The sequence below is a fragment of the Globicephala melas genome, chromosome 9 (genome assembly GCF_963455315.2).
Source record: "Globicephala melas chromosome 9, mGloMel1.2, whole genome shotgun sequence".
Lineage (NCBI taxonomy): Eukaryota > Metazoa > Chordata > Mammalia > Artiodactyla > Delphinidae > Globicephala > Globicephala melas.
This window is the reverse complement of record NC_083322.1, coordinates 92,237,077-92,263,003: the sequence shown is the minus strand read 5'-3', so window position 1 is coordinate 92,263,003 and position 25,927 is coordinate 92,237,077. Positions and strand designations below refer to the sequence as shown.

Sequence of the window (25,927 nt, the reverse complement as noted above, 5' to 3'; positions counted from 1 at the left end):
GGATATCTTTTCTGGTGAGTTCCAGTGTCTTTCAGTCGATGATTATCCAGCAGCTGGTTGTGATTCTGGTGTTCTCGCAAGAGGGAGTGGGAGCACATCCTTCTACTCCGCCATCTTGGTTCCTCCTTGGTGCTCAATTTTAGATCACCCAAAGCTTATATAATACACTATTCACAGACTAAAAAGGGATTAGAAAGTTGAGGATTATATGTAGTTATTTTAGGAATGATAGTGGGAATTGAAGAACTACATCAGGTAACATTTTGGTTCCAAATTATAGAAACAAGACTTAAACTGGCTTAACAGGAAGGAAGTTTATTATCTAACGTAGCAATTAAGAGTATACCCTCAGGGACTTCCCTTGTGGCACAGTGGTTAAGAATCCACCTGCCAATGCAGGGAACACTGGTTCGAGCCCTGGCCCGGGAAGATCCCACATGCCATGGAGTAACTAAGCCCGTGAGCCACAACTACTGAGCCCGCGTGCCATAACTACTGAAGCCCGCGCACCTAGAGCCCGTGCTCCGCAAGAAGAGAAGCCACTGCAATGAGAAGCCCGCGCACCGCAATGAAGAGTAGCCCCCACTCGACGCAACTAGAGAAAGCCTGCACATAGCAACGAAGACCCAATGCAGCCAAAAATAAATAAATAAATAAATAAAAATTTAAAAAACCAATATACCCTCATTTGGTAATAAGAATCAGGGTTGGTTAATTCATTTGTTCAGTGATACCTTCATTCCAGGTTTTTCCCATCTTTCTGTCATCCTTGATATTGGCTTCGTTTTCAGGCTTGTGGCAAGATATTTTTAGCACTTGTATACATCACATTCTGAAATGACAATGTCCAGATGATAAAGGGAGGAGACATCTGTTCTCATGGCTTTTCTTTAGGGTGGTGGACAATGTCTCAGAGCTATCTTCCATCCAGCAGGATTCTCTTCACATCTCACTGGCCAGGTTTTGGCCGCAAACCATTTATGAACCCACTGGCATGGAGTATAGAATTTCCATGATTGGCTTGTGTTAATTATCTGGAGTCAAATGGATGTTTGGGAGTCTTTTTTTTTTTTTTTTTTTTGTGGTACGTGGGCCTCTCACTGTTGTGGCCTCTCCCTTTGTGGAGCACAGGCCCCGGACGCGCAGGCTCAGCGGCCATGGCTCACGGGCGCAGCCGCTCCGCGGCATGTGGGATCTTCCCGGACCGGGGCACGAACCCGTGTCCCCTGCATTGGCAGGCGGACTCTCAACCACTGCGCCACCAGGGAAGCCCTGGGAGTCAATTTTTTAAGTTAGAAGCTGAAGCCAAGATGAGGTATACAATATGTATAGAAGAAAGAGGAGGAATAAAATCAACAAACCCTGAAGACTAAGGGTCCTGAGACAGTCTGGTAATATGGGAAGAGTGAAGCTTGTCCCTACACTCTCTTCTGTTTGCAAAGGACTCCTGGTCATAACGCTACAGGAGGAAATCAGGGGAAGACCATAGTGTCTCACAGCTATGTCACTAACAAAGTCACCTGGAGCAAGGCTGTCATTCACTCATTCAACATTTATTGAGCACTGGGATAAATAATTAAGATAAAAATGAATGATCTGTGGTTCCTTTCCTCAAGGAGCAACAGTCTAGTGGGGAAGTCATAATAAACGGTTCCAGGAGCTATAAAGAGGACTGTGAACTGTGTCCCATGGTAGAGACGATGAAGTGAGGGTGGAAGGATTCACCGGGGAGAATCACAGGTGCCTGTGCTAAGTACTGAATATGAATAAATTGTCAGACACATAAACAGATAGGGAGAAGCCTTCTAGGAAAAGGGAACAGCGGATATGGAGACGCTGAGGCACAAGAGGACATGGCAGAGTAGAGGAACATGAAGATACCTGGTGTGGCCGGTGAGTCAGAGTTGTCCGAGTTAAAGTTGGCAAAGCAGGCTTTCCACTGAAAGGTCTCATAATCCATGATAAGAAGATTGGGATCTTTAGATCTAGTAGAGCCACCAAAGGATTTTAAGCAGGGGTGTGACCTACTCAATTTTGTGTTTTCCGGAGCTTACTCTGGAAGTAGATGGAAGATAGTGCAGGGATGAGGCTAAAATCAAGCAAACTGTTTAGGGAGGTAAATTCAGTGGGCTTCAGTTTCCTTATCTACATTGGCATTGGACTAGGTTAGGCATCACAAGTGCAACCTCTCCCAGGGCCGGACAAGTCCTGTGTGTGTGTCAGGTGCACTGTGTGCAGCTGGGGGCTCCATCGATGAATAGAACGCATCCCATCTAAAATAGGGCAGCAACGGCTCAGCCCAAGGTGTTGTGTGTAGCTACGGACCTAGCAGTGCCAGACACTCCAGTTTAAAACACTTTTTATGAAGTCTTCCAGTATTTATATGTTGATAACTAATTCCAAGGGGAAAACCAACATCAGCAGCAAGACTACAAGCTAAGTAAATACACCTGCCAGCTAGATTCTGATGGTATTCATCAGTTGGGAACCTTGGGACATGCAAAGCTCAAGGGCCCCTTCCAGCTCTAACAATATATGATTTTATGATATCCCAATGGTGTTTGTGCTACCCTATCACTGGTCATTCATGGTAAGTCATTCACACAGATGAAAATCTTCGGTGTTGCTTTAACAAGCCTAACCAGATATTTCCAGGGTTAGCATTCACCCATTGATATTTACATTTATTCATTCATTCATTCAACAAGTATTTATATAGTGCCAGTTATATGTAAAGCATTACATATAAGAGATAAAAGAAAGGAATGAACCTGGGGGGTTGAGGAGGAGAGGCTGGGACTTCTTACAAGAAGAAGAATTCAGTCATTTCTTACCTGTTGCCTCCATCAGCAGGTCTTAGTGGAGAGATTCTGCAGCCTGGCCCAGGGCCTTCATGCCCACCGTTTCCAGCTCACAAGATGCAGGGGTGAGCAAACTTGTCCACTGGGGGTTCCGGGACACTCAGGATCTGACTGCTTACTCTTCCATCTGCAGAAAAGACAAGTAGAAATAAAGGAAAGAAGGGTGAAATGAAAAAAAAAAAAAAAAGGAAACTAAATTGCTCCTTAAAGTGTATTCCTGTGTTTATTACAAGGCTAAGGTAATCAGTGACATTTGTGAAGGAGGACTTTTTAGAAAGTCAGCCTAGGGACTTCCCTGGCGGTCCAGTGGTTAAGACTCTACAGTCCCAACGCAGGGGCCCCGGGTTTGATCCCTGGTCGGGGAACTGGATCCTCAGGCGCTTGAAGATCTTGCACATGGCAACGAAGATCCCTCATGCACAACTAAGACCCGGTGCAGCCAACTAAATATTTTTAAAAAGCCAGCCTAGGATTTTCTTTTTTAAAAACAGAATAAATATGAAAATGAAAGGCATAGAAAAACGTGTATTATATGGTACATTTGTGTAGGAAATGCATAGATCACCTCTAGAAGAAAACATGCACATAGGAACTAGCATTTGAATTCTGTTTAATTTCTACCATCAACAGAAAGGGAGCTTGAGATGAAATTAAGTTCTAAATAAACAAAGTTAAAATATACTAACACTAAAGCAAAAGAAAACAATAAATTACCATTTTAAACTTATTTTAAACCATTTTAATGTAAAATTTTTAACAAAATTACCATTTTATAAGAATTACAAAGATCTTAAAAATTATAATACCCAGGGCTTCCCTGGTGGCGCAGTGGTTGAGAGTCCGCCTGCCAATGCAGGGGACACGGGTTCGAGCCCTGGTCCAGGAAGATCCCACATGCCACGGAGCACCTAAGCCCGTGGGCCACAACTACTGAGCCTGCGCTCTAGAGCCCGCGAGCCACAACTACTGAGCCCATATGCCACAACTACTGAAGCCCGCGTGCCTGGAGCCCCTGCTCCACAACAAGAGAAGCCACTGCGATGAGAAGCCTGTGCACCGCAACGAAGAGTAGCCCCCTCTCGCTGCAACTAGAGAAAGCCCGCGCGTAGCAATGAAGACCCAGTACAGCCAAAAATAAATAAAATAAAATAAATTAAAAAAAAATTATAATACCCAATGTTGTTCATGTAATACAGAACAGTGTCAAAAGCTTAAAAGATTGTATTAGTAAGAATTTATCCAAATTATTTAATATGTGTATAAAAATTTAAACATAAGGATGATTATCATAATACACATTTTAGAAACCTGAAAACAAACTAAATAGGGACTCGACTAAATAAATGGCATAAATGTGTTGCTAGCAGGTTATTAACCATGGCTCATTTATTCTCATAGAAAGCTGTCTCAGGGAAGCCTGTTTTGGTTGATGTATAAGAAGGAATCTTCTAACAGCTAGAGTCATGTAGCAATGGAGTGGGCAACTTGAGGCACTCCAGCAGGACTTTTTAGCAAGAGCTGGCATGTGTCACACAGCTCCATGGGCAATAGAATAGGGCTGTCCAGGAGGGAAAGAACTAGGAGAAACCAGAAAGTTCATGTTAGGGAAGTGGTTAAGTTCCAAAGGATTAGAAACAGTGGAAATGGTCAAATACCATGGGCCCAGACCCGTAGCGTCCAAGCCACATTATATAATTTTAAATTGCCTTGTAGCCAAATTTGAAAACGACAAATAAGTAAAATTAATTTTAATAATACATTTTATTTAACCCAATATATCCAGAATATTATCATTTCCGCATGCCATCTATCTATCTATCCATGTGTCTATCTATCTATCTATAACTGTCAAGGAGATATTTTATATTCTTACTGTGTGTCCAGAGTCTGGTGTATGTTTTCACACTTGCAGCACATTCTGCATGAGCTGCATTTCAAGTGCTCAGTGACCACATGTGGCTTGTGCTACCACGTTGGACAGCACTGCTCAGCGTCTGAGATGAGTGTCCGCACTCATAGCACTAGTGACCAGTGTTAGTGACCTCCTAGGCTATTTTGTTCACCACCTCTTTTCTGAGCCTTGCTGGGTGAGGAAGGACTTGGGTACTCGGGTGAAAAGTATACCTGAAAATAGGTCCAAGGGCAGGCAGCTGCAGAAGTTGGCATCTAAGACAATGTCCCTTCAGTGAGCGTGAGGGGATGGGATTCCTGCCCTGGCCAACAAATTGGACTTCACTGTCCTTCCCACCACTGAGTCCCTGAACCCTAGGATGGGTTTCAGGCCCCAGACCTCATAGTTTCTGTCTAACAGAAAGAGCAGGTGCTCAATTTCATGTTATTCCTGTTAATGTCAAGTGCACAATGGCATGCCATGCCCTCCATAGACAGAAAGACAGACAGACACAGATAGACAAAAGGTGCCTCAGCAAAGCTACCAAAATACCACACAACTGTTTTGGTAGGTAGCTTTTATTTATTTTTATTTATTTTAAACTTTATTTTCTTGAAGTATAGTTGATTTACAATGTTGTGTTAATTTCTGCTGTACAGCAAAGTGATTCAGTTATATATATATATATATATAAAACAATATATATGTATTTTTTTCATATTCTTTTCCATTATGGTTCATTACAGGATACTGAATAGAGTTCCCTGTGCTATACAGTAGGACCTTGTTGTTTATCCATTCTAAATGTAATAGTTTGCACCTACTAACCCCAAATTCCCAGTCCATCCTGCTCCCTCTCCCCCTCCCCCTCGGCAACCACAAGTCTGTTCTCTATGTCTGAGAGTCTGTTTTTGTTTCATAGATAGGTTCATTTGTGCCATATTTTAGATTACACATATAAGTGACATCATATGGTATTTGCCTTTCTCTTTCTGACTTACTTCACTTAGTATGATACTCTCTAGTTGCAACCATGTTGCTGCAAATGGCATTATTTTGTTCTTTTTTATGACTGAGTAGTATTCCGTTGTATATATGTGCCACATAGAGGATCAACTTCTTAATCCTTGACATTTTAATGTTAGGGGTATAATTTAAGTTTGCTCAGCAAAGAGTCTTGGTCAGAAACACTAACCTGATTGATGATAAAAGGGGTTCAGGAAAGAGGTAGAAAACTTACTCTATGATGTGCTTCCTGGGACAGAAGCCAGGAGGTTCATGCTTGTGCACCCTGGCTGATGCTCAGATCTAAGAAGGTGCACAGTCATATTGGCGGTGGGGTGGGGAAGTGGTAGCAGAAATGCAGGCACTTGTTATGTGGACAGAGGGTATCGTGATCATCATCATGTCTGTGAAGTCACATGTCTATGAATCAATTTCTAAATCCTGGCTTCCCTAACAATCACCCAGGGATCTTGTTTAAAATGCATAATTCTCATCTCTACTTTCAGAGATTCTAATGCAGCAAGTCTGGGGCTGGACCCAAGGAGTCTGGATGTAAGCAGCATCCCAGGAGATCCTGATGCAGTTGGTCCCTGGAGAAATACGGTATTTCTAGCAACATTTCCAGGCACAAGGATCAGGATCTGGCCCCTCACTAGCCAGGAGCACTAGGATAGAGTCAGAGTCCCAAGAGGGACCAGCCTGCGAGGAACTGGGTGGCCACCAAGTCATACCACATGAGCCAAGGAGATGGGAGGTAGAGGAAAGGGCAGGGGGATTCCAGAGAGCCAGCTACCTGGACCGTAAGCACAGAAAATATGAGGCTCATCACAGACACTCCCTCTCCCCGCTGGGATTGACAACCATCTCTCCTAAGGCATGTTCTTTTCCTATGAAATGAGCCAACGTCAAAGGCTTGGCACTCCTGCCATGTTAGTTTATTCGTGCTTCCACTCTAAGCTCGCCTGGAGTCTATATTTCTAGCACGGAATCTCATAACCATACTTGGCGGGGGTGTGGTTCATAGAGTTAGCAGTAAAAGTAATAATCCAGAAGCAGGCTAACATAGGACTCAGAAGGCAAAAACTGGATTATTTGGTGTAAGAAGTTGAAAGCAAGGCGTTTTAAGGCGAGTGACGCATTACTTGGGATAAGTCACCAGAGGGCGCCAGAGCATCCTTCTCCAAAAGAAGTTTCAGTTCAACAAAACCCTTTAGGCGTCAATTAAACAAAAACACTTGCTCAAAGCGACAGGCTCCACCGAGGTAACCCTAAAGGCAGAAGAGAGTGGACAGGTGGTCCCTGAAAAAGTCTTCTGAGGCATGTAATCTCATTGAAGTAATCCGTTTTACGTTAAAAATTGACACGACTTTCCACGGAATCTCCTGATAATAGCACACAACGTTTTACATTTCTTAGGCCCTAAACAGGATGCTCCAGAGGGCGTCGTGCTGGTCTCTGGCACACAGTGGCGGGTCCTGGATTCCTGCAGCCAGAAATCACCGGCGACTGTGAACCCACTTGCCTGCTGTGGACACCTCCTACAAACCTGATTCGGAACTTGGAACCCTGGGCTGATGACCGCGGAGGGCCCCTATTCCACTGTCTTAGTTTACACCGGGGGAACTGAGGCTCAGAGTCGCACAGGGAGCTGTTCCGAATTACAAATCAGGTTAGTCTTGCAGTGAAACCCTGTTTTTCTAATCCGTGAATTGACCCTCGAGTCCGCAACAGGAATGGGGCTCGGTCCACGGATGGTCTAAAGCCTAAACAAGGATAAGAAAGGGACCGAGATCCAGGAAGTGGATTTCAGAGTCCAAGAGGGCAGCCTCGTGCAGGGGGTATGCGGGAGGCGACTTTGAGCAATACTACTCTGCTGCAAAATCCCGTGTGGTGCTGCCACCTTGTGGTCAACTAGGAAATTGAACTCAAACTTTGCCATAATGCTACCTTTTCCCTTAAATGATAATGTTTTGTAAAAGAACTGGCATTTGCTATATTTCTCTTTTTTCCTAATGCATTTGCTGGGTATTTCCAAGCTCCGTGATCATTAGAGAAATACTAAGGGACAAGTAGGAAGAGACATAACAATTTCACAACTGATTACTTTTTCTTTTTTTTTAAATCTTTTGGCCCGGTGGCACGTGGGATCTTAGTTCCCCTGACCAGGGATCGAGCCCGAGCCCCCTGCATTGGCAGCACGGAGTCTTAACCACTGGACCGCCAGGGAACTCCACAACCGATTACTTAGAAATTAAATTTAAAACCTCCCATTTTTTCTAGACTCAGCCTTTGTGAGTGTAAAAGATCTGTGGATCTGGAATATTTTATAATATGCATTTGCTATGTAATCACTGACTCACAAAACATTCTGAATTAAAATAATGGCAAATATTTGATATTTACCGTGTGCTGTATCCATATTTTATGTGGATAAAAGTATTTTATAGACGCATAAAGTATCCATACGGACTTCCCTGGTGGCACAGTGGTTAAGAATCCGCCTGCCAATGCAGGGGACACGGGTTCGACCCCTGGTCCGGGAAGATCCCACATGCCGTGGAGCAACTAAGCCTGCATGCCGCAACTACTGAGCCTGCGCTCTAGAGCCAGCGAGCCACAACTACTGAGCCCACGTGTCACAACTGCTGAAGCCCACTTGCCTAGAGCCCATGCTCCGCAACAAGAGAAGCCACTGCAATAAGTCCACGCACTGCAACAAAGAGTGACCCCCACTCGCCGCAACTAGAGGAAGCCCGCACACAGCAATGAAGACCCAACACACCCCAAAATAAATAAATTACAAAATAAAAAAATAAAGTATCCATACGTTATGTGGATTAATTTATTTAAACCTCGCAATAACCCCCAAAGGTAAGTGTCATTATTATCCTCATTTCACATATAAAGAAACTGAGGCATGGAGATATTGAGTAATTTGCTCAAGGTCACACAGCAAACAGATGGTGAATTGGGAGTCCAACCCATGATGTCTGGCCTAGAAGCCTGTGATCTTAACCACAAGACCAGTGGTTCTCAAAGTGTGGCCCCTAGACCAGCAGCACCATCATTACCTGGAAACTCAATAGAACTGCAAGTTCCTGCGCCCTACCCCAGACCTTTTTTTTTTTTTTTTTGGCTGCGTTGAGTCTTTGTTGCTGCGCGTGGGCTTTCTCTAGCTGCAGTGAGCGGGGGCTACTCTTTGTTGCGGTGCGAGGGCTTCTCATTGCAGTGGCTTCTCTTGTTGCAGAGCACGGGCTCTAGGCGCGTGGGCTTCAGTAGTTGTGGCATACAGGCTCAGTAGTTGTGGCTCGTGGGCTCTAGAGCGCAGGCCCAGTAGTTGTGGCCCACGGGCTTAGTTGCTCCGCGGCATGTGGGATCTTCCCGGACCAGGGCTCGAACCCGTGTCCCCTGCATTGGTAGATGGATTCTTAACCACTGGGCCAGCAGGGAAGCCAACCCCAGACCTTTAGAACCAGAAATTCTGGCGATGGGAACCAGCAGACTTTTAACCAGCCCTCCAGAGGATTCTGCCCCAGGCCAAAGTGTGACAACCACTCACCTAGGCTATGCTACCTCTAATTGTTAGTATATTTAAATAAAAGCAACTCTGTGCCTACACCTACCCTGGAGATCAGTATGGTAGATCATATTACACTGTCGTTTATGTTACTTCATATAATTATGGCATATTCAAAAGACACTTTCTGAGACTTAAATATATATATATTTTTTTCTTTTTTGGAACATAGCAATTATATAATTAAGACCCTAAAAAAATTAGCTTCATTTCCCAAACTCATCAAACCACTGGTGACTCTTTTGATTAGGATAACAACCTACTTTTGGAGAGAAGAGGCCCAAGGGCAGAGGGTGTCGGTGGTTCTGAAGAGAAGCAGATGACACACCCAGGGGTTCAGAGCAGGGGCTGGCAGCAGGGAATAACTCCTCTTTTGCTCTAAAACAAAACATAAAGTAAATGTTAGAAAGAGGAAATTGCCTGGGCAGGAGGTATTTTTATTCCCCTCAGCTTGACAGCCAGAGAAAGAATGATGGAGCTTCCCCGGCAAAAGTAGGGTGACCCTCATTGTAGCAATTTAGTTAAACTGGAGCTACGCTCCCCCAAATTCCCTTCCCTGCACAGTTTCAGGTTGGCATGGGCTGCAAGAGACATTCTGGGGTGGAATTTGGAGGGCAGGAGTGAAACAGTAGCCATATTCCTTCTCCGGAGACTGGTTTGGGGTGTGAGGCACCGTCGCAGCCCAAGCTCCTGTCTCAACTCGTTGGTGTGGGCAGCCACTGAGCTCACTGCCCCTCCAATCCCCTCCCCTGTGGGAGCCTCCTTCAGCTTCTGACTCCCGAGCCAGGTGTGTGGTTAATTCCACAGTGGAGGGCTCTGGCTTTTCCTATAGGACACCCACTCCCTTGAACTTGGAGGCTTTTTGAAAGACATATGTGAGTTCCAGTCTGTCCTTTGGTCCCAGCTTCATGCTTGTGCGTTCCAGTTTGTCCTTGATCTCTCCCACTTCATATCCATCTTCATCTTCCCTTCTAGAATGCCTGCCCTGGAGACTTCAGACCCCAGTACATAGGCTGTTCAGCTCACAAAATTATTTAGTGCTTATAATGTTATATATCACTCCTAGTGGTGGTGTTTTTTCCTCTAATTGAACCCTGACTGCTCTACGGGAACGGCGAGGACATCCCATCTGAGCACAGACATCCCATCTGAGAACAGACAATGGACAAGCCAAGAGGAAAAAAAAGAAAAAAGATGCTGGATACTGAAAGTGCCCTGGTTGAGTAAACCAGGGACTGTTAGGGTGACCCAATTTTCAGGGGAAGAAAGATCAACCAAGACGTGACAACCCTGACTTTTGTGCACCCCTAACACAGGGGTGCACAATCACAATCAGTTTCATGGTTTGGTGGAAGGACATTAAAATAAGCCTACCTGGTGTGACCCAGCCCCGCCACTTACCAGCTGGGGGACCTTAAGCAAGTTACTTAACTGCTATTTGTCTCAGTTCACGCACATGTAAAATGGAGATGATAATAGTACATACCTCAAAGGTTGCTGAGAGGTTTGCGTGAATTAACATACCTAAAGCACCTTGAATAATCATCGGCATATAATAAGCACTATCTAACTTTCTTCTCTGTTTATAGGAGATGTTCATATTCACAGGTAATGCCAGTCCTCCGTGTGTTCCTTGGAGCATACCCTCCTTTCCCTCACTATTTGCTCCAGGAACTCCCCTTGCCTCTCTTGCAAGCATTCTCCTTCTCATCTCCCTCACCTAAAACCCCACCATCAGCCCTTATGGAGGGTGTCTTTTGAGCAGCCTACCAACCCTTCCCTGGGTCTTCTCTGCCCTGACCTCACCTTACAGAAACCAGTTATCAGCATCTAAAATCCAAGGTGCAAAGAATCCTGTGAGGTCTGAATGGCCATGGTGGGAGAGCAGCTATGAGAGGCTCTTCCTGCCTATATCACTAACTTAAGGAGCATCTGCTGTATACCATGCAGACCACCAGACCCATTCCCTACAATGCTTCAGTCTTCCCAACAGCACGTTGGGTAATACCATCTCTGTTTCACGGGAGAAGCAGTTGTTGTTAAGAGAGGTTAAGTCATTGCCCTAAATCACACAGCTTAAGGGTCATGGGGTCAGGATAGGAAAGCAGGTCCTTGTGGGCTGTGTCCAGAGGCGTGTGCCCACAACCATTGCTTCCAATGCTTCCTCTTCCCTCATCCCCTGTTTTGGCCTTGGGCAGAAGCCACCATGTTCAGACAGTGCACAATCAATTGACCAGGACAACAAGAAGGGCAGGCAGTTCATCTCAACCACTTATAAGGTGGGTATTATTATCCCCATTTCACATGTGCATGAGCTGAGGCAAAGAAAGATTAGGTAAGCCCTGACTGTGCCTTCCTGTTTCCTAACGGGGCACTCCCTCTGGATTACGGGTTTTACTTCTCTGTAAAATGTTCTCAGTCGTTGAGGAGGAACCACAGGGACCACGCAGAAATGCTTTGATCTGGTTACGTAGGAGCAAAGTTAATTCATTACATACGCATGCCTTAGCACAAGAAGACTGGTTTCTCTCAGGAAAGAGGCTGTTTACCTTTTGTTACATACAGGGACATAGAAAGACTAGCACAATGTGTGCTGTAACAAACCCCTGAATACAAACCACTCATCTTTAGCAATTAGCAACGATTTGTGAATTTTGTTTCATCTATTGCTTGAGACATCCTGAAATTTCACTCATAAATTCTTCAGTATACATCTCTCACTGGAAAGGACCTTTTACATCGCTAATAAATCACTGTGCCATGATTGCACCTAGCGAAAGTCATAGTAAATTAGTAGCATCTAAAAAAAAAACTAATATTAATAAGATTTTCAATAAATTAATAACATGCAATACTCAAACCCTATTCAAATGTCCTTGATTATCTCAAAAATGACTTTTTGTAGGTTTTTTTTATATGGCTTGCTAAGCCACAAATACAGGCAAATGATCTGGTTATGACAAACATAATCTCCCTCCCTCCCTCCCTCCCTCCCTTCCTTCCTTCCTAAGTATCTGTTGACTGCCTATTATGCCAGACCCTGCTCCAGGCCCTGGTGAAAGGGCTTTTTTTTTTTTTTTTTTTTTTTTTTGCGGTACGCGGGCCTCTCACTGTTGTGGCCTCTTCCGTTGCGGAGCACAAGCTCCGGACGCGCAGGCTCAGCGGCCATGGCTCACGGGCGCAGCCGCTCCGCGGCATGTGGGATCTTCCCGGACTGGGGCACGAACCCGTGTCCCCTGCATCGGCAGGTGGACTCTCAACCACTGCGCCACCAGGGAAGCCCCTGAAAGGGCTTTTAAAGGCCACAGATTCTGTCCTCAAGGACTAATATGCTACCTGCTCCCTTCCCTGCCCCCCACCTGTACTCCCACGCACAGTCCTCATTTTTTTTTTTTTCCCCTAAGAACTTTCTTTAGGAATTAATTGAGCCCAAATCAGAAACTCCGGTTACCGCATTGTTAAATCTCAGGGTCTTTAGAAAATTTCTAATACAATGTTTCTCAAACTGGTTTCTCCAACTATGAGCTTGGGTTACAAATATTGTGAATATGTTCACTATTAAGAATACAGCTGTGTTGGGACTTCCCTGGCAGTCCAGTGGTTAAGGCTCTATGCTTCCACTGCAGGGGGCACAGGTTCAATATCTGGTCGCAGACCTGAGATCCCACATGCCACACAGCTTGGCCAGCTATATATACAGCTGTACAGAATAAAGCTAAGAGTGTTAGGCTGGAAAACATACAGGTTTAGCTCTATAACTGAATAAAATAATTCTGCCAAAATAACATCACAAATGCAGGGTGATTAGGTGCAATATTTCTTAAAATGAGGTCTGTGGATCCCAGGATGAGGGATGCAATCTATGGACATACTTGGGGTAGATCATGGTTTCTCCAGTTTGAGAAACCAACATAGGGTAGTGGATCCAGAGTCTTCTGAGGATTTCTGTAAAAATATATGTGCCAGGGCTCCATCTCAAACCTGCCAAATTAGAATTTCTATGAGTGAGGCCAAGGAATCTGAACTATAACATGCTCTTCAAGTGTTTCTGATGACTGACTAGTTTGAGAAACCATTGATCAAGGAGTTCCTTTACTTTTCTCCACTAATGCATGTTTAAGTCGGTCCTACAATTTCCTAACAAATACTCAACCCCCACCCCCACTCCCCCAGCTTACTTTCCTCTGATTCTGCCCATTCTGTTGTAGACACTATTGTTGTTGTTTTGGGTTTTGGGGGTTTTTTTTGGTATTTTATTTTATTTTTTGGCCACACCACGCGGCTTGCAGGATCTCAGTTCCCTGACCAGGGATTGAACCTGGATCACGGCAGTGAAAGCCCAGAATCCTAACCGCTAGGCCACCAGGGAACTCCTGACACTATTGTTGTTGATGTCTTTCTTATACTGAGCTGAGACTCCCTTTCCCTCAAGTTTGACCTAAGGATCCAGTGATCCAGAGAGCACATTTAAATCAGAACCTGTAAAATTATTATTAAACAATAATCTTTGTATTATAACCTCTTAAGACACCCTGGCCTCTAAAAGCCTGGTAATTCTTGGAGAACATTTTTTGATAAAAAATATCTCAGGTTCAGTACATTATGTTACTACATTCAGATTGATTCTTACAGGCTTTCTTTAATTACAGTGATTCATAGACTAGCGTCTGACTAGACTACTAGGAAGTATCCATGACTATCTTTTGAAAATTTGGGGGAAAAGTGTGAAATATATGTGTATAAGGATTGTGTTTGAGGAATGGAATTTGTTAAGCAAGGTAGATTTTATATTTTTCCATGATGCATCCTTTGATTTTATTTTCAAGTTATTGAAAATTTTCCAATATTGTTTTCCTCCCTCTCTTCCTTTCTTCCTTCTGTCCTGCTTTCCTGCTGCTGTAGGCTGTGTTTAGTCTTCCTACTATGGGACAGGCAGAGGCTGAGCGCATTTGGATTCTGTTACAGCAATCTAGGAATGATGAGACAAAGGAGAGTGACCATGGGGATGAGCAGAAGAGATGGAAATGGCAGGGAAGGGACATGCCAGCACCAGACTGCCAAGTGCCTGTTAGGGCAAGGGAGGTGGAGGAGGGAAAATTACTGTGGGATTTGGAGGGAATAGGGGAGCGACTGGCAGAACTGGTAAGGTCTGAAGGAGTGAATTCTGAGGAGAATAAGGTAATACTTTTGGATATGTTGGTTTGAAGAACTGGTGGAAAATGTTGATTAGGCTTTTGTACTGTAGTTCTGAACTTAGGATCATGCTTAGGCCAGAGGGAAAGGCTTTAAGCCAAAGTTATAAACCTCCAAGACTGAAATTTAAGGCATCAGTGAGAAGGTTGCAAGAGTATGTCAGGGGAAGGTAATCTTTCTCCGAATTTCTAGAATAGCAGAGAGGGCCCATGTCTAGTGATGCATATTTAGTAATACTTTTTTTTGTTTTGTTTTGTTTTTGTTTTTATTGAAGTATAGTTGATTTACAGTGCTGTGTTAAGTTTCAGGTGTACAGCTGATTCAGATATATATATATATATTCCATTTCAGATTCTTTTCCCTTACAGGTTATTACAAAATACTGAGTATAGTTCCCTGTGCTGTACAGTAGGTCCTTGTTGTTTATTTTATAAATAGTAGTGTGTATATGTTAATCACAAACTCCTAATTTATGCTTTCCCTCCGCTCCCCACCACAATACTTTGTTTTCCTGATTTTCTGCTACATTTTCTGTTTTTGTTTGTTTGTTTGTTTGTTGTTTTTGTGTGGGCATCTCACCGTCGTGGGCTCTCCCGCTGCGGAGCACAGGCTCCGGATGCGCAGGCCCAGCGGCCATGGCTCACGGGCCCAGCCGCTCCGCGGCATGTGGGATCTTCCCGGACCGGGGCACGAACCCACATCCCCTGCATCGGCAGGCGGACTGCCTGCGCCACCAGGGAAGCCCTCTGCTACATTTTCTACATAAATTTACCTCAGAGTTTTACAATAAATTTTATTTTTCCTCAGGATTTATAAATATTTACTTCCTTTGGGTGATCTATTTTTTTACTCGAGCTGTTCTCTGGCTAAACTATGTAAGTTGTTCAGTCTGTCTGGCAGCAAGTTCTTTGTCCTTGTAACAATTTTTTTTTAATGGTAAAATACACATGATATGACGTTTACCACCTTAACCATTTTTAGATATACAGTTCAGTGTCATTAAGTTTACTGACTTTGGGACTTCCCTGGTGGCGCAGTGGTTAAGAATCCGCCTGCCAATGCAGGGGAGATGGGTTCAATCCCTGGTCTGGGAAGGTTCCACCTGCCGTGGAGCAACTAAGCCCGTGCACCACAACTACTGAGCCTGTGCTCTGGAGCCTGCGAGCCACAACTACTGAGCCCGTGTGCCACAACTACTGAAGCCTGCGTGCCTAGAGCCCATGCTCTGCAACAAGAGAAGCCTACTACAATGAGAAGCCCACGCACCACAACAAAGAGTAGCCCCCACTTGCCGCAACTAGAGAAAGCCCACACACAGCAAGGAAGACCCAACTCCGCCAAAAATAGGTAAATAAATTTATTTAAAAAAAAGTTTACTGACTTTGTTGTGCTACCATTACTACCATCCATCCTTAGAACACTTTTCATCATGCAAAACTGAAACCTGTACCTATTAAACACTAACTCCCCATTCTCCCCTCCCCTCCAGGTCCTGGCACCCACCATTTAACTTTCTGTATTTCACTTTCTGTGAATTAGACCCCTCTAGGAACCTCATGTAAGTGGAATCACACAGTGTTTGTCCTTTTGTGATGGGTTTATTTCACTCAGCATAATGTCCTCAAGGTTCATCCATGTTGTAGCAGGTGTCAGAATTTCCTCTATTTTTTTTCTTAATTTTTATGTATTTAGTTACTTATTTTGGGCTGTGTTGGGTCTTCGTTGCTGTGCGCGGGCTTCCTCTAGTTGCAGCGAGGGGGGGCTGCTCTTCATTGCGGTGTGTGGGCTTCTCATTGCGGTGACTTCTCTTGTTGCGGAGCACGGGCTCTAGGCTTCAGCAGTTGTAGTACACGGGCTCTAGAGTGCAGGCTCAGTACTTGTGGCGAACGGGCTTAGTTGCTCTGCGGCATGTGGCATCTTCCTGGACCAGGGCTCGAACCCGTGTCCCCTGCATTGGCAGGTGGATTCTTAACCACTGCGCCACCAGGGAAGCCCCAGAATTTCCTTCCTTTTTAAGGCTGAATAATATTTCATTGTATGTATATACCACATTTTCTTTTTCCATTCATCCATCAATGGACACTTGGATTACTTTCATCTTTTGGCTATTGCAAATAATACTTCTGTGACCATGAATGTATAAATATCTCTTTGAGATGCTGGTTCATTTATTTTGGGTATATACTGGATCATACGGTAATTCTATGTTTAATTTTTTGAGGAACTGCCATACTATTTTCCACAGTGGCTGCACCATTTTACATTCTCACCACCAGTGCACAAGAATTCCAATTTCTCCACATGCTCACCAGCACTTGTTATTTTCTGTTGTTGTTGTCGTTTTAATAGTAGCCATCCTAATAGGTGTGAGGTGATACCTCATTGTGGTTTTATGTGCATTTCACTAATCATTAGTGATGTTGAGCATCTTTTCATATACCTGTTGGCCACTTGTATGTCTTTTTTTGGATAAATACCTATTCAAGTCCTTTCTTCATTTTTAAATCAGGTTGTTTTTTGTTGTTGAGTTGTCCATATAATTTTTTTTTTTCAGCTGCACTGCATGGCATGTGGAACTTCCCCAACCAGGGCCACCAGGGATTGAACCTGTGCCCCCTGCAGTGGAAGCGCAGAGTTTTAACCACTGGACAACCAGGGAAGTCCTGTCCATGTAATTCTTGATGGTTGTGTTTCAGTAAGTAATTTTTGTCCTTGTCCTCCTTTTCTTCTTACTTTTTTCAGCAAAGTGTGTAGCTTCTTAGAACTCTGGTGTGTAGTTTCAGTGTTCATATAGGAATGAAAACAACTGAAAAAAAAAAGAATTAAAGAAAGAAAAAGAAATGTAGTAACTTCTGGAATCTGGTGAATTATATATTTCACAAGCAAGTCTTGTGAAAAGGAATCATTTGACTCATGCAAGCTGAAAAGGACAGAGGTAGAGCAGATTCACTCATTTAAATCTTAACACAGGGTTCCCATAAAGTCACCCCGATCCACTTCTTGCTCTGCTGCTTCTGGGTCTGTTCCATTCTGAGACCGCCTTTCCCAGTGTGCTTTTAAATGGATGCCAACAGCCACCTTCTTCTTTTTCCTCCTACCTCTCCCGCTCTTCCTCAAGTAAACTTTATTTTGACATAATTACAGATTTATAGAAGCGTTACGAGAATAGCATAAAGGATTTCTGTGTGCCCGTCTGTAAAGGAAAACTCACTTGCTTTGTGTGTCCTTCACTCTTCCACTCACACACTCCACCTCTGACACCAAGTGTGTGGTAGTTTTTTCCACACGTTAAGCAATTCTGCAACACCAGCTGGGTGTCCTATAATTTAACTCAGTTCTGACACTGCCTGGAGATACCGCCGGATCCCACAGGTTAAGGGCTCGGTCCTATAAGACTGCGCCCCCTTCCTCCCCACCCTCGCCTTTTCAGATGCCAGTAGAAACTCCAGGTTGTCACCTGTGCTACTGACCAACTGGCTATAAATTGGAGGTTCTCACAACCCCTTCCTCAAGTTCAATTACCTTGCTAGAGTGACTCACAGAGCTCAGAGAAATATTTATTTCCATTGACCAGTTTATTATAAAGGATACAAATTTACAGCCAGATGAAGAGGTATATAGGGCAAGGTCTGGAAGAGTCCTGAGGAGAGGAGTTTCTGTCCCTGTGGAACTGGGGTGCACCACCTCCCAGTGTGTGGAAGCTTTCACCAACTAGGAAGCTGATCAAATTTTGTTCAGGAGTTTTTATAGAGCTTAATCTCCATCCTCCCCACGTTCCCAGAGGTTGGTGAGTATGGCTGAAACTTCCATACTCTTCCATTCTAATCACTTTGCCTTTCTGGCGACCAGCTCCATCCAGAGGTTATCTTGGGGCCCACCCTAAGTCACCTCATTAGCATAAACTCGGGTGTACATGAGAGGGGCTCCTTATGAATGATCAGACCCTCCTATCACTCAGGGAATGGCAAGGGTTTTAGGAGCTCAGAGCCAGGAACTATGACAAAGACCAAATGTATTTCTCATTATACCACACCCCTTAACCAGGTTCCCTAGTTAACTTTTTACCCCATTTGTTTTATCATTCTTTTTCTTGTCTCTTACTTCATACATATACTATCTGCGTGTGTACGTGTATAATGTAATTTTTTGGAACCATGGGCAATGAGTTGCAGATGTGATGACTATCTCTCAATACGTCAGTGTGTAGTATCTAAAAACAAAACTATCAACCACAGTATAGTTATGAAAACACAGTAATAAAAAACAAGATATTAAACTTGATATAATAACTCAGATTTCACTAATTGTTCCAATAACACCTTTTATAGGGGGAAAAATATAGCAGGTTTTGAGTTGCGTTCTATTGTCAGTCTCTTTAGATATTGCTGAATTCTCCTCCGTAAGGTTGTAACATTTTGCATCCCCCCCCCCAATGCAAGGAGTTGCATTCCCCCCCGGAATGCAAGGAGTAGCTCTATTCTCCCCCGGAGCTATAGGAGTAGCTCTTTTCTTATTCACATCCAATGAGAAAAAATAGGTCCAGGTCACCCACCAATAAACTCAATTTCTTGGAACTGAATCTTTTATGCCCTGATTGGTCTGATTTGATTCACGTGTTCTTCTCTGAACCAATTACTGTTGTCAGGAGACATAGGCTTGCTGATCAGCTTACCCTGGGTCACATACTTCTTTCCAGGAGCCAGAGTGGATTCAGGTTCACCTGAAGCATGTGGGCTCAGAGTGTGGAGTAAGGGGTGGTTCCCCAAAGCAAAATCAGGGAACAATTACTACAGAGTAGAGCTGGGTAAAAACGACAGCAACAACAACAACTATCCAATACACTCTCCCCGTAACAGATATCCAACCTACACATACGCACCGAAACAACAAATGTCTCCTGAGCCTGGCAAAAGAAAAACAGATATATCAAAACTAGAGCACAGGTAGACGCCAACCTCATTTTTCATTTTCATGCAGTCAATATTTTAATGTCTCTTCTTTTGTTCATAGCACAGAGATATTTTGATCTAGGTACTGCCTCTGTTTAATTTTATTTTGTTTTTCAATTTAATTAATCACAACAGCTCTAGGTAGCAGCAGGAAACGGCATATCGTGTGGTCAGGCCACTCAAGAGGGCTGTCCTCTTGCTCTCTGTACACGCCCCGCCTGACCAGGGCCTGCTTCACCTACACCTACTCACATAACTGACCTTCCTCCTTGCCCCGGCTCCAGCTGGTGATTGTTCTTATCGAAGGGGCCGTGAGGGGCGTGCCTCTCTGCTGGTTTCCCTGGTAACCAGTGAGCCCGTCTGATGTCAATTCCCCTATAACTGGGAATCTCCCCTTCCCCAGGGAGTAAAGCCTGCCGCTGAGTCCTGCCCACTGGGTACACAGAGGGGTGTCACTCCAGGACCGTGCTTCAGACGTGTAAGCTCCCCATCCATTAAACCATTGATGTCTCTGTTGCTGACTCGGGACTCTTTCTTTGGTCTTTTTTTTTTTTTGGCCACTGTGGCGTGGCTTGCTGGATCTTAGTTCCCCGACCAGGGATTAAACCCGGGGCCCCCAGCAGTGGAAGTGTGGGGTTCTAACCACTGAACTACCAGGGAAGTCCCTCTTCCTTCAGTCTTAACGCTGGGCAAGTGCAGGCCTTGCAGGCATGCAGGGTGCAGCCCAATACATATTCATCCTACTTTTGAAAAGTACGTCTTAAAAAAATAAAAGTATGTACTTGAAACCATTTTACAAAGTGTTAACTCAAGCAAAAACTTAAGCCCAGGGTTTTTTTGTTCCAAGCCACAGGACTTCTGACATCGTGATCTTTTTAAAATAACTTAGGTGCTACTTTCCTCTCAGTTTCTCACAAAAAGAAAATCTTAAGAAGTTTCATTGTTAGAATGTTTATTTTTTTGTTTTTTTTCTTCTTTTTTTTTTCGAGAATGTTTATTTTTTCCTGCCTTTTCAAATGACAGAATTTTCATCTTTCATAGAAATCGGAGGGCTCACCGTGTAGGGTGATGATTTGTTGCTATCCCATGTTTCTTCTCAAGCTCATTTATCTTCGGCTTATAAAGCTTCTGAATGGTCAGTTGCTGTCACAACAGATCTTCAGTCTTGTTTCCGAGCTCTCAGTCCTGTCTCTGGGCAGTTTCTTTTTTTAAATTTATTTATCCATTTAGTTATATTTTTTTGGCTGCATTGGGTCTTTGTTGCTGCACGCAGGCTTTCTCTAGTTGTGGCCAGCGGGGGCTACTCTTTGTTGTGGTGTGTGGGCTTCTCTCATTGCGGTGGCTTCTCTTGTTGCGGAGCACGGGCTGTAGGCGCACAGGCTTCAGTAGTTGTGGCTCATGGGCTCTAGACCTCAGGCTCAGTAGTTGTGGCAAACGGGCTTAGTTGCTCTGTGGCACGTGGGATCTTCCTGAACCAGGGCTCGAACCTGTGTCCCCTGAATTAGCAGGTGGATTCTTAACCACTGCGCCACCAGGGAAGTCCTCGTGGGCAGTTTCTTGAAGCCCAGTAACGTTAGCTCTGTCAGATGTGTCTGTACCAGGACAAACTGATTTCTTGTTTTAGATGCAAAGAGTATTTGGAAAAGTATTTTCTGAACCTAATTGTTTAGTGTACTTTCAAGCACACACATTTTATTCCCCTAGTCACTGAACCTCAAAAAGTCCTACTATTCCTTGATATAGGAATGTACTCCTTTTTATTTTCTGTAGTAAACTTTTCACATTCCACTAAGCAGAGACCAGAAATGCCTTTAAAAAAAAAAAGAATTGCATTGAAATGTCTCTCTCCATTTTTAATCAACAACTAGACTAATAATAAACAAAGGAAACCCTGCCTGCACCGTCATGTAGGTTTAAAGGAGGAAAATGCAGGAAAGTGTTTTTGGAAAGCATTGAAGGATGCAGGGAAGAGGAAAGAGCCCTCAGAGATGGAGGCAGGACATCCGGGTCCTAATCTAGCTGTGTGACCACAGCCAAGTTGCTTATACTTTCTGGGAGTTAGACTATGATATCCAAGAAAAAACTTTCAGAATTTAATACAAAAGTCATAATTCTCCCCAAAGTGACAGTGACAGTCTTCGTGAGAGAACCACCCTAAGTTTGTAATCTCACAATTCAGATTTTCCAGATAGAAGTCATTTGTATAAATTTCCCTAATGTAATGATAAAACCTGTCCTTTCATGTGGATACTTCTATCTATTTATTTATTTTTTGTTTGTTTTCCTAAACTTCTATTTATTTGAGTGGGGAAGGGAAGAGGGCATATTCCTAGTGAACATGCTGTCTTCATCCAGCACAAGGTAAACATGAGGCAATCTGTTTAAAAGACAAACTACAGGGGCTTCCCTGGTGGTACCGTGGTTAACAATCCGCCTGCCAATGCAGGGGACATGGGTTCGAGCCCTGGTCCGGGAAGATCCCGCATGCCGCGGAGCAACTGAGCCCGTGCGCCACAACTACTGAGCCTGCGCTCTAGAGCCCACGAGCCACAACTACTGAGCCCGTGTGCCTAGAGCCTGTGCTCCGCAACAAGAGAAACCACTGCACTGAGAAGCCTGTGCACCACAACAAAGAGTAGCCCCCGCTCGCGGCAACTAGAGAAAAGCCCGCGCAGCAGTGAAAACCCAATGCAGCCAAAAATAAAAAAAAAACAAAACAAAAAAACCACAGAAAACAACAGAAGACACCACGCCTTTACAAAAGGAGGAAAAGGCAGATGAGTTATTCCTTTACAAACACTGTCTGACTTCTAATTGGGAGGGCATGGGAAGATCACTTGAGGCTCTTGAGTGATGCTGGCTACTTCTCCAGAAAATTCCTTACCCTAAAGCAAACAGCAATTATGTCTTGAAACCCATTTTTTTTGCCTACATTCTACATCTGTAAAATTGGATTAAAATGTGGAAGAATTTTGAAATAGAAACAGAATGGGACAAAGTAGTCTCTAAAACCTCTTTAAAAAAACAAGTGGTCAAAATTAATTTCTAGAATTCCAGTCAGCAACTCTGGACGTTCTTATTACAAACTAGAGGAGTTGTTTTGATAAATGGCCTCCATGTCTGAAAGCTTTGCCTCCAGTTCTTCTAATTAAAAAAAAATTCTAAAGTGTATGTTCATTATTTTTAAGGCAAACAGTATCTCCAGTTTCCTCTGTTCCTATCACTTAGTCTAGAGACTACACTTAGTTACACATGACCCCATGTCCCTCCAAATATAAAAGTAAAATAATTTAGCTACCAGGAAATGTCTTAGGAGGAATTCTTATTAGAGAATATTTATTCATTCATTTAAATGTTAATTAAGAGCATTCTGGGCATGTAGTAATGAACCAAAATAAAGACTCTGATCTCATGAAGCTGGATTCTGATGAGGAGAGACCCATAATTTAAAAATACCTAACATCTACAAAAGATAAGGGCTACAAAGAAAAACAAAGCATCTTAAGGATGCAGAACAGGTCGGGAGGCATCTGTTTCATTTAGGTAGGGTGGTCCAGGAAGACCTCTCTGATAAGGTGAGATCTGAGCAGAGACTTAAATAAAGTGAAAGCATGAAACATGAGGTTACCTAGAGCAGGAGTTGGCAAACTTTTTCTGTAAGGGGCCAGACATGGTTTTTGGCTTTGCAGGCCATACAGTTTCTGTTGCAACTATTTCAACTTTGCCCTTGGGGCAAGAAAGCAGTCATAGACCATATAAATGAATGGGTGAGGCTGTTGTCCCACCAATCCCTTATCTATGGACAGTGAAATTTGCATTTCCTGTACTTTTCATGCGTCACAAAACATTATTTTTCTTTTGATTTTTTCTAACCCTTTTAAAATGTAAAAAACATTCTTAGCTCAGAGGCTGTACAAATATAGAATGTGGGCTATGTTTGTTGACCTCTGATCTCTGATTCCTGAGCTCAAGTACACACATTCCAGGAGAGGGAACAGTTAGACCCTGAGGTGGGAGCAGCAGTATGACTTGCTGATAGAAAGCAAAGGAAATGTGTCAGCTTCTAACTTTTCTTCCTGACCACAACTTGTTCTATTTTGAACTCCCCATAGAAGACAGACACCACATTTCAGAGGAGTGAATGAATCTGGAAAATTTTCTTAGAGGAAGTAGCTTTTGAACTGGTTTGGCTTTGAAAAACAAACAAGGTTCCAACAGATGGGCCTGGACATGGAGAGAGAAAGTGTTCTAGTTAGAGGAGTAACCTAAATAAAGGCCTGAAAGTGTAACGGGGAAGAACCTTTGTATTCTATTACAAGTTAATCACCAAAGGGATGTTGCCTATAAGCTTAAATTACACATAATGACCCATCTCTGGAACCCCTGCCTCCCAGGTAATGAGCATTAAGCTGAAATACCTTTGTTTAGCTACAGGAAACATCCTGACCATGCAAAGCTATGAATGATTGCAGGAAGGAAGAAATTAACATATCCCTTCTGGAGGCTGTCTGGGAAGCAGGAAATGTTTGACTTTATTCCCTCCCCTCTGAGTATAAAAGAAGCCTGAATTCTAACTTGGACAAGATGGTTCTTTGGGACACAAGTCCACCGTCTTCTCTGTCCGCTGGCTCTCCTAATAAAGTTGCTATTCCTGCCCCAACACCTCGTCTCTCAATTTATTGGCCTATTGTGCCGAGAGAAGTGTGAGCTTGGACTCAGTGAGGAAAGTAGCAAAGTAACCTGTGAGTTATAGGCCCTTGTGATCCTACGCCAAGTACTGTTTGTTTGTGTTGCATATCCTTATATCTTGACATGGAAGCCTGTAAGTCAGGGGTCCCCAACCCCCGGGCCGTGGACTGGTACTGGTCTACAGTAGTACTTCCATGTTAGGAGCCGGGCCGCACAGCAGGAGGTGAGTGGTGAACGAGTAAGTGAAGCTTCATCTGCCTCTGCCCATCACTCCCCATCGCTCGCATTACCTCCTGAACCAGCTGTCGGTGGAAAAATTGTCTTCTAAGAAACCAGTGCCAGAACTGTTGGGGGCCGCTGCTGTAAATGGCGGTTCTCAGATTCTAGCCTGCATCAGAAACCTGGGGGAGCTCGTTAAAACCAAGTGTCAGATCCCACCCCCAGGGGCTCTGATTAGGTAGGTCTAGGGCTGAGCCTGAAGATGTGCTTTCCTGGTAAGTTCCCAGGTGGTGCTGACGCTGCTGGTCCTAGGACCCCACTTGGAAAACCACAGCCCTACAGGGGTGTCTGCTACAGAGGAAGGATGGGGTCTAGCAGTCTTCTACTGAGCTGACCTTCAGAAAGGGTAGTACCTGAGAATAGTGCCAAGCCCATGGTAGGTTTTCTTGTGCATGAACTCCCTTCCTCTCCTGCCTTCTTTCCTGCAACTATCCAGAAGGGCTTAAAATTTGTAAACATGCTTCATGTGGTACTTCTGCTTCCAGATTTTTAAAAAAAGTCACAGACACGTTTTGCCATCAGCAACAAACAAAGCAATAACATGGAATGGCATGCAGCCACACTCAGGGAATCCTAGGGTGTCACTGAAGAGAGACAAAGGAAATTGCAGACCTCTTGGAGCTGACTCTCACAGTGAGTTTGTGTGTCTTTCTCACAAATTAAATTCTCCAGCAGCTAAGAATATCGTAATGAAACTCCTATTTACACATACTATTGATTCTTTTGTCTTAACCACCTTTTTAGAGTGACATCTAGGTGAAACTGAGTAGCACATACTTCTTTGAAATAATTCACCTGCATCAACTTTCCAATGATTAGCAAAAAATCCGGGAGGAATACAATTGGAACATCAGTATGCTCTGAAAGAAACATGTTTTTAAAAATAGAAAATACCAAAAACAAAAATTCTCCTTTGTACTGCAAAATTAAACAGTGAAAAGTGAGGTAAACACAAACACACACATACACATACATTTGGAAGCAACACTGCAAAAACATTCAAGTTAAAATTGAACTAAAATCTAATTAAGAATATAGAGCAAAAACTCAAAGCTTGAATGATCAGAATAACTTCTGTCTGCTGACCAGCCCTTCTAAGGGATAAGGCCCTGTCTACAGATTCTGTGGCCTAACTGGCTAAGGCTTGTATCACCTGGCCCTGTGCCCACACCCCCCGCTGTGGTTTACTGGGCACTTGGTCCAAGGATGGCCTATCTCAGGCTCCCCAGCAGCCTATGGCATGGCCAGACTTGGACCCCTGAGCTGAGCCAATCAGATTGCTCGTCCAGGGGTTGGCAATTTGTAAATCAAGGGAGTAAACCGAGGCAGGCTGGGTCAATGGAGGATGAGAACTAAGTAAGGGCTCACTGTGGACCGTGGAGTTGAGGGTCTGAAGGAGCCCGGTTGTAAAGAGAGGAGGACAGATTCACAAGAAAGAAGCAGAGAGTCCATGGGGCTGCTAAGGGAAAAAGGGACAGACTTG

At 43.8% G+C, this 25,927-nt stretch overlaps 1 long non-coding RNA gene across 1 annotated transcript in view; it reads left to right on the top strand.

Moving 5' to 3' along the window:
* The window catches only part of LOC132597800 (uncharacterized), a 56,154-nt gene that overhangs the window by 13,797 nt on the left and 16,430 nt on the right, over window positions 1–25,927 (top strand). Inside the window, exons 3-6 of the long non-coding RNA XR_009565141.1 lie at window positions 6,264–6,360; window positions 7,174–7,426; window positions 17,082–17,222; window positions 24,930–25,077. This is a non-coding gene — a long non-coding RNA (uncharacterized lncRNA). The remainder of the gene's footprint in view (window positions 1–6,263; window positions 6,361–7,173; window positions 7,427–17,081; window positions 17,223–24,929; window positions 25,078–25,927) is intronic.